Raw genomic sequence first — 9798 nt, forward strand, 5'->3', positions numbered from 1 at the left:
CATGTTTTTCAAAGGTAACTTGATCAAAAAAAAAAATCAAATAATACTTTGGTTGAAAAATGTAATGAAAAACGTGTGTTAAGAATTTTTCGATCTCACTCCTTACTACGTACAAAGATGTAAAGAGTACTTCTTAAAGGACTAGAACTGGTTCAAAATTAATCCAAATATATGAAAAAAAAACATCCTAACTGAGTTGTCCACGTAGTGCATCTACCTATATCAGAGTAATCCAAAAACTGCTGCCTTGTTTAAATGATGGGATTACTTGATGCACAACAAGGTCCCATGTAATGCAGGCTATGGATTATGTTGTTTTCAAAAAATAAGCGTGATCCCTGTCTAGATTACAGAGGACTTCTGAACGGATCATGTACTCAGACAATGTTAACAGAGGACTAGTTTTTGGTTTACTTAAATGGATCATGTAATCCAGTAACTTTTTTAGGGATAATTCCGGTTCCACTAGATCTTTAAATACCCTAGTTTTAATGTGTTAACTATGACATTAAAATTATAGATATCATTGGTAAAATGAAATTAATTACCGTTTCACCGTTTGCCGATATATTATTTCAAGGGTAGCGAGTACACTGAGCAGTAATTAATATATCTGTTATACGACATGTATAACCTATATTGCTTTGCAGTAACAAAAAAGCTTAAAATAGTTTTCAACAAAATACCAAGGCGAATGATTAATATTTGTTAAAAAATTATTTATTACGTATACAACGTGGTTAGTTTAAAATATAAACTTAGACTGTTTTGCAAATTATCAAATCTTAAAATTAAAGTATTTATAAATAAACAAAGAAGTATAGTCGGTCATAGCCGACCATATGATACGCTACACCAGTCAGTATGTTAAAATTGTGGATTATTAAAAAAAATAGATTTTCACCTTTTATTCCGGAATATTTTTACTTTATGTTGACAAAAACAGAGAGGACTTATTTGAGGGTATGAATAAATACGGACCTATTCTTTTGACTTTTAAATCATTTTCTGAAGGGAAGTTGGGTGCTAGGGTAAACAGGGCCCGTTCATCAGCAGTATCGATTAGACTTCTTTAAAACAAAGTTTTGCTGATTTTTGTTGACATAATAGTACATTTAACATTATGAACCCTATTCGAGGAGTACGGTTATATGGAGGCTAGACGAAGTAATAAACTGATTTCAATCATTTTCAATAGCGTTCGTCCTTGAGCAAGAAGTACAGTAAGTCATCGGTTATGTGGGGGCTAGACCAAGTAATGGACCGATTTAACCATTTTCAATAGCGTTCGTCCTTGAACATGAAGAGCATTAAGTCATCAAATTATTTTGAAAATTGCCATCAGTAATGTAAGCACAAGCTTTACATGGACAAACAGAGTAGAGGATGGTCGGACATACAGACGGACATATCTAAATCAACTAAGTCGAAGTGATTCTTCGCCGATTGGTATACTTTAAGGTTGGTGTAGAACCAATATATTTAGGTGTTACAAACATCAGCACAAACGCAAAATATATAAGTAGGTTAAACATTGTTTTTGGTATAATTCTAGATGAGAACGTTTCGACAAAAAAAAAAAAAAAAAAAAAAAAAATTGCCCACTGTGCTGTGTAATACCTTTTGTGTGGTTAAAACTATTTAGCAAGACGTTTCTTTTCTCACCAGCTTTTTAGTCCTTACTATTCTCTGTTTAATCGAATGCCCTCCATGATGGCGGCTTGATTATTTCTTAGCCTCAATAGATAATGTCAGAAAGAGGCGTAGAATTCATTACAAACAATGATTAATATTTTAAATTAATTTAAATTGCACAAATGCTAAATGTATTTTAAATTAAACAAATATTATTTTTTTTATTGCTTTTTTACCCTTAATGTAAAAAATTTAAATCCTTAAAAAATTACGGCTTAAAAAGTGTTACAAAAAATTCCTTTTAAATACTGAGAGCTAATTGAAATGCATACTTACAGGCGTTCAAATGACTAAAACAAATGTAAAACCTAAAAAATTTTATTAAAATAATACAATTTAATAATAGAAGAAAAAATTAAAAAAAAAAAAACAATAAAAAGCATATAAAATGTATGGATATTATTAGATTAATAGACGATTAAAAATTATTAAAACTACTAAATAAAAGTTAAAAGTTTATATAAAATATAAAAAAACAAAAACGAGTGTTATCTATAATTATAAAAAAAGTGTTGTTTTAATATAAAACTAAATAAATTAGTGTTTTGGTATGTAAAATATATAAAAAAAGAAATTAGCAAAAAATTCCATGTTAATTAATTTTCAATAAATATTTTGTTGTTTTTGTCTTTGGCAAAATTAATAAAACTACACTAAAACTTGTGACAATAAGCCTATAATTAAATTTAATTAAAAATTGCTACTAAAGCAACAACAACTATTGCCAGCAAAAAAAAAAAAAAAAACTTAAAAATTTTTGTTCTTAACCCATATAGTGGCAAATACGTACTGTCTACTAAAGCTAAAGCTACTTTTACGACAGCAACTATAACAACTGTTACAACTATGTACAACAACAACAACAGAAAAAACCTTGTCATCAATATACAATATAGCAGCAACAAGTGCTGAACAGTTTTATACAAATATATACATACACAAACAGCTAAAAACACAAATACATATGTAATACATACGTGTTTGAGTAAACAGTAACTCTATCTATTTTCTACTGCTTGTGTTTATATTCAACCAATTTAAGTATTTATAATTCAAAAACTAAAACAACAACAACAACAACAAGAAAAACAAGAAAACTACGTTAAAAATTACATACGTATTACCTACATGTATTAGTAAACATCCTATCATATGTGTATCCAGTTTCAACAATATTACCATCATCATCATTATTATCATCGTCATCATCATTATTTTGCAACAACTGTTTGTCGTCTATTCGAGTTTTGTATATTTAATTATATACAATTTTGAAAATTTAGTTAATTTTTCATACTCGTACGATTTTACTTCAAAAAAAACATAGATAAAAAGGTAAGTAAGTTTATCTTTTTGTATTTGTACTTCAACTCAATTCATTTTATTCTCTTAATCACATTTTACCTTTTTATTAAATTAAATATTTTAATTTAAGTTTTAATAACTAAATGTCTTCTTAAGATTCTCAAATAAAACATAATGGTTATATTTGCATAAATGTAACTAAATTTGAGAAAATTTCATTAAATAATATGTATAAATAATAAAATGGATTATTTTAGGGGCGAAAATTATTATGGTATGCTTTTAAAGCATTTTTACGAAACAGTTTAGGCATTAGTTATAACTATATATACTATGATAATACAAACTCTATGGATCAAAGTATATACAAGACAATCGAATAAAATACAATTAGACTACACAGTCTCCAAGAAAACAGAATACACTGTAGAATAGACACTAGCCCAAAATATGATCTAAATTATAGGCAATATCACAGATTAGACTGCAGCAAAGACCACAAGGCACTCATCAAAACTCTGTACAAAACTATATAGTCTAGACTATAGACTAGACTAGACTATAGACTAGACTATAGACTAGACTATAGACTAGACTATAGACTAGACTATAGACTGGACTATAGACTAGACTATAGACTAGACTGACTATAGACTAGACTATAGACTAGACTATAGACTAGACTATAGACTAGACTATAGACTAGACTATAGACTAGACTATAGACTAGACTATAGACTAGACTATAGACTAGACTATAGACTAGACTATAGACTAGACTATAGACTAGACTATAGACTAGACTATAGACTAGACTATAGACTAGACTATAGACTAGACTATAGACTAGACTATAGACTAGACTATAGACTAGACTATAGACTAGACTATAGACTAGACTATAGACTAGACTATAGACTAGACTATAGACTAGACTATAGACTAGACTATAGACTAGACTATAGACTAGACTATAGACTAGACTATAGACTAGACTATAGACTAGACTATAGACTAGACTATAGACTAGACTATAGACTAGACTATAGACTAGACTATAGACTAGACTATAGACTAGACTATAGACTAGACTATAGACTAGACTATAGACTAGACTATAGACTAGACTATAGACTAGACTATAGACTAGACTATAGACTAGACTATAGACTAGACTATAGACTAGACTATAGACTAGACTATAGACTAGACTATAGACTAGACTATAGACTAGACTATAGACTAGACTATAGACTAGACTATAGACTAGACTATAGACTAGACTATAGACTAGACTATAGACTAGACTATAGACTAGACTATAGACTAGACTATAGACTAGACTATAGACTAGACTATAGACTAGACTATAGACTAGACTATAGACTAGACTATAGACTAGACTATAGACTAGACTATAGACTAGACTATAGACTAGACTATAGACTAGACTATAGACTAGACTATAGACTAGACTATAGACTAGACTATAGACTAGACTATAGACTAGACTATAGACTAGACTATAGACTAGACTATAGACTAGACTATAGACTAGACTATAGACTAGACTATAGACTAGACTATAGACTAGACTATAGACTAGACTATAGACTAGACTATAGACTAGACTATAGACTAGACTATAGACTAGACTATAGACTAGACTATAGACTAGACTATAGACTAGACTATAGACTAGACTATAGACTAGACTATAGACTAGACTATAGACTAGACTATAGACTAGACTATAGACTAGACTATAGACTAGACTATAGACTAGACTATAGACTAGACTATAGACTAGACTATAGACTAGACTATAGACTAGACTATAGACTAGACTATAGACTAGACTATAGACTAGACTATAGACTAGACTATAGACTAGACTATAGACTAGACTATAGACTAGACTATAGACTAGACTATAGACTAGACTATAGACTAGACTATAGACTAGACTATAGACTAGACTATAGACTAGACTATAGACTAGACTATAGACTAGACTATAGACTAGACTATAGACTAGACTATAGACTAGACTATAGACTAGACTATAGACTAGACTATAGACTAGACTATAGACTAGACTATAGACTAGACTATAGACTAGACTATAGACTAGACTATAGACTAGACTATAGACTAGACTATAGACTAGACTATAGACTAGACTATAGACTAGACTATAGACTAGACTATAGACTAGACTATAGACTAGACTATAGACTAGACTATAGACTAGACTATAGACTAGACTATAGACTAGACTATAGACTAGACTATAGACTAGACTATAGACTAGACTATAGACTAGACTATAGACTAGACTATAGACTAGACTATAGACTAGACTATAGACTATAGACTAGAATATAGACTAGACTATAGACAAGACTATAGACTAGACTATAGACTAGACTATAGACTAGACTATAGACTAGACTATAGACTAGACTATAGACTATATATTATAGCCCGTTAATAAATATGTATTTTCTTAAGAAAAACAATATAGTTATTGAATATTTTTAATTTTTTACCCAAATTTCACACATTGTAAATTCTTTTACTAAAGAGGTTTTATTTTTTTTACTTCATTTTAACCAATAAAATGTGCCCATATAAAAATTTATTCAATTTAAAATGAGATTTTTTCATTTCGTTTTATTTATTTATTTTTTTTTTTTTGGTATTTCTGTTAAATTATAAAATTATATTACTTTGTTTACGGTGCGCGATGGCTCCCTATTGAATAATTCCTTTCCCAGTTAATATACAATAGCAGTTGAATTACATAAGCCGTGACCAGGCTAAAATGAATGAAAAATAAAGAGAAAATGTTATTTGTTTTAAATATTCCCTAACAGACGTTTCATTTTCCGAGAGGAACCATTTCTACTTTATTCCATATAGCATCAGCCTGAAAAAATAAGTCGTATTGGAGGGGGTGAGCAAGCATTCAAGTTGAATTTCATGTTGTTTGAAAATCATAAAATATTTGTGTTATTTTGAAAACCTTAATTTAACGTAATTTATATTTTTGAAATTTTAGTCACGTTTATACCGCAACAAATTTTTGTGTATGAGTGTGTCGTGTCGTTTTTATCCTTCGAGAAAAGCCAAAAACAAAAAACAAAAAAAAAAAAAACTGAAAAACAAATATCCATGAATCGACACAAAATTGAGATGAATATAGGAACAATCATGGGAAGAAAAACAAAAACAAATTAATATATATTATGGCATTAGAAAATAAGATATTTTATTTTTTTTCTGCCACAAACACATATACAAACTAATTTGTTGTTATTGTTAGTTGGGTTATAAATACCAAATACTACATAGCACATATTCTCGGTATATATTATACATATACATATATTTTAATATCGTGTTGTATTCGAAGAATTTTAAAATATTATTTTTCTATTTCTGGGGAGTTTGTTGTTGTGAGAATTTTTCGTAAATAAAATAATTTATAAAAGATTCTAGGAGAAATGGAAAAAAGTGTATGAGTATTTGAGTTTTTGACAGCTCTACTTAGTTGTATTTATCACGATGACATGAACTTGTGTTTTAGTGGGTCTTTATTTTTCAAATTGACAAATGAAATTCTTCGGGGAAATGGAGAAATAGAAATATTACGCATTATATTGTACTATCCTTTTTTTTTGTCTACAGCACGTTTGTGATGAGCTTAGTTATATCTAAAAGTATGGTCCTATCATTACTTTGTAAGACTTTTTAATGAAGTACTACGTTACGTATGTCTGTTCATGTGAATGATGTAAAAGTTCTATGGACTAATGTAAGATAATATAGTCTCCACTTTAGTCTGGTCAATAGTCTTGATTATAGTCTAGTCTGTTCTTAATATATATTACACTGTTTAACTAGAGTCCAAGCTAGAGTAGAGTAGTCTATAATATTCATTATAGTCTAGCCTATAGTAATGAATATAGTCTGGCCTATATACCAAACAAAAATTTAATGTATATTCTATAGTTTTGACTATAGGTTGGTCTTTAGTCTTGACTATAGTTTAGTCTATTGATAAAAATAACTATGACTATAGTCTAATAAATAGTCTGGAGTATTACATTTAAACTATATAGTCTAGTCAATAATCTTGACTACAGTTTAGTTTAAAGTTTCAACTACAGCTTAGTCTATAGACTCCCATTAATGGTCTTTCCTTAAGTCCAGCCTAGAGCCTTGACTACAGTCAAGTTTATAGTTTTGACTATAGTTTGATCTTTAGTCTTGACTATAGTTATACCTGTAGTAAAGTTCATAGTCTTGTCTTGTCTATACTCAAGTATATAGTGCTGGCTATAGTCTAGAATGCAGCCTTGACTATAGTCTTAACTGCAGTTTTGTAAATAATCTTAACTGCTGTTTAGTTTATAGTGTAATTACGACTATAGTTTCGTTTATTATCTTGAGTATGCTTTAGGCCATAGTCTTGTCTATAGTGCACTTAGTTTATAGTCTTTCCTATAGTCTAGTCTATAATCTTGGCTACAGACAACAATACAATTTTGACTGTTGTAAACTCTACAGTTTCATTCATAGTTCGGTTTATAGTTTAGTCAATAATCTTGCCTATAGTCTAGTAAATTATCTTGGCTGTGGCATAGAATATAATCTTGACTATAGTCTAGTCAATAAACTTGATTGCAGCTTAGTTTAGTGCTTCGACTATAGTTTAGATCATAGTTTAGTATAACATTGTTTCTATTAATTTGACTATAATCTAATCTATAGTCTTGGGTTTTGTATAGAAAATAAGCCTGACTGTAGTGTAGTATAATAGTGGTGACCACAGCATAGACTTGACTATACTTTAGTCGGTTGTCTAATCTGTTGTTTAATCTTATTCTTTTTTATGATGTTGAATATATTTGTGTGAAAGATATAAATATTTATGATATATTTGTCCAATTCACACTCCATGTCGTATCGTTGTAGTTTGTATGTCATAAAAACGTTTCAAATAAAATTTCTTGAAACAACAAACAAATCTAGAATAAAAAAAATTACGACATACTACGATACAATCATACAACACCGATTGTGAATTGGACAAGTATTTATAACGAATATAAACACATATAGAAACAATTATTAAATCAACTTTATTTAAAAAAAATGTTTATAAGATTGTTTTAAAAACGTAGTTTATTATTAAAATTCTTTTTGTTAAAACTATAAAATTGTATAACAAACTGTTGTATTGTGATAACATTTTGTTACGACATACAAAATTAACTTCAATTATATTACGTTCAATGCAATTTTTTATGTAAAAATAAATATACAGAAGAATTTAAAAGTCGGCTAATATAAATGCAAAAAGGTCAATTGAAAATTATTTTAAAAAACTGAATAATAACCATTAATCCAATAAAAAAATTAGCTTTCTAATAATGATATTTCTTTTAATATTTGAATTATAATTTCTTTCTTTTTTGAAATATTAAACTGTTCATTAAACTCTTTTTGATTAATTCTCACAATGAACTTTTAGTCTGCCCTCCTTTTCAGAATATAATTGTATTGACAATTACAAAGCCCACCCATAAAAATCACAACTTTTTTATTATGTCTTTGTTATCTCTATTTAATTATTTAACAACAAAAAAACATAACGCAAAATTTTGTTTAAAAAACTTTGTTTTTAATATTCTGTAGCTGTTTTGTTATTTTTTTTTCATTTTTATTTGTTTGCTGATATGCTTTCAATTAGTTGGTTGACTTTTTTACCTGTGTAATCGCATCAATACTCACACCCACTTGTACATAAAAAAACAAGTAGAAACATACCCGGCCTTATGATACCTTACTAATCTTGACAATAGATTTTTGTACGATTGCTTTTCAATTAAGCAATATATATAATTATATTTAAATCTAAATTTGATTCATAATTGTATTAATTTGTAGTCAATTTGTAAAATGAGTATATTGTTCCTCGTATATTTATTGGTGTAGGGTATACAACATAAAGCAAAAGTTTATAGCACACCAGAGAAAGTGGTTAAAATATTTATTATGACTAAAGGAATAAAATCAAATAAGTTTCTTGATTTAATAATTAAACCACCACCAACATCACATCCACCAACAACATAACTTTTTGAAAAATGTTTTTCAAAAATAACAAATTGTGGTTACCAGACAGTAATAAAAAAACAAACAACAGAATAAATACGAAACAAACAGCAAGTAGCAAGTTGAAAAACAAAGTTATTGCAAATTATTAATTTACATTTGAATTTATTAAAAAGAGTTTATTCTCTAGATTAAAATAAAAAAATACTGAACTTTTCCCATCACATGCCGACAGTGAGAAATTAAGGGAAATAAATCTATACAAACAAATTGATATAGGAATTGTCCTGAATTTATGTTTAAAATACTTAAATCTTTATTAAGTCAATTAAGACTGAACAACTTTGATTACAAATCTAGTATAGGATATAGTTTTGAATGTAATCCAGACTACAGAAAAGAATTGACTATAGATTATGCACAAGGCTAGACTACAGCTTACAAACATGTCTTCGGTATGGATACTAGACTATAGACAAGATTGTAGACTTAATTATAGCCTCGACTATAGACTAGACTATAGACTAGACTATAGACTAGACTATAGACTAGACTATAGACCAAACTATATACTAGACTATAGACTATACTATAGACTAGACTATAGACTAGACTATAGACTAGACTATAGACTAGACTATAGACTAGACTATAGACTAGACTATAGACTAG

The 9798-nt window shown here is 28.5% G+C and overlaps 1 protein-coding gene across 1 annotated transcript in view; it reads left to right on the top strand.

Moving 5' to 3' along the window:
• Positions 1–2224: 2224 nt before the first annotated feature.
• Positions 2225–9798, top strand: part of LOC111681408 (cyclic nucleotide-gated cation channel alpha-3) — a 214725-nt gene continuing 207151 nt past the window's right edge. The window contains exon 1 of the mRNA XM_046954158.1: positions 2225–3030. The gene's annotated coding sequence lies outside the window, so the exon portion shown is untranslated. The remainder of the gene's footprint in view (positions 3031–9798) is intronic.

Source organism: Lucilia cuprina, chromosome 6 (genome assembly GCF_022045245.1).
Source record: "Lucilia cuprina isolate Lc7/37 chromosome 6, ASM2204524v1, whole genome shotgun sequence".
Classification (NCBI taxonomy): domain Eukaryota; kingdom Metazoa; phylum Arthropoda; class Insecta; order Diptera; family Calliphoridae; genus Lucilia; species Lucilia cuprina.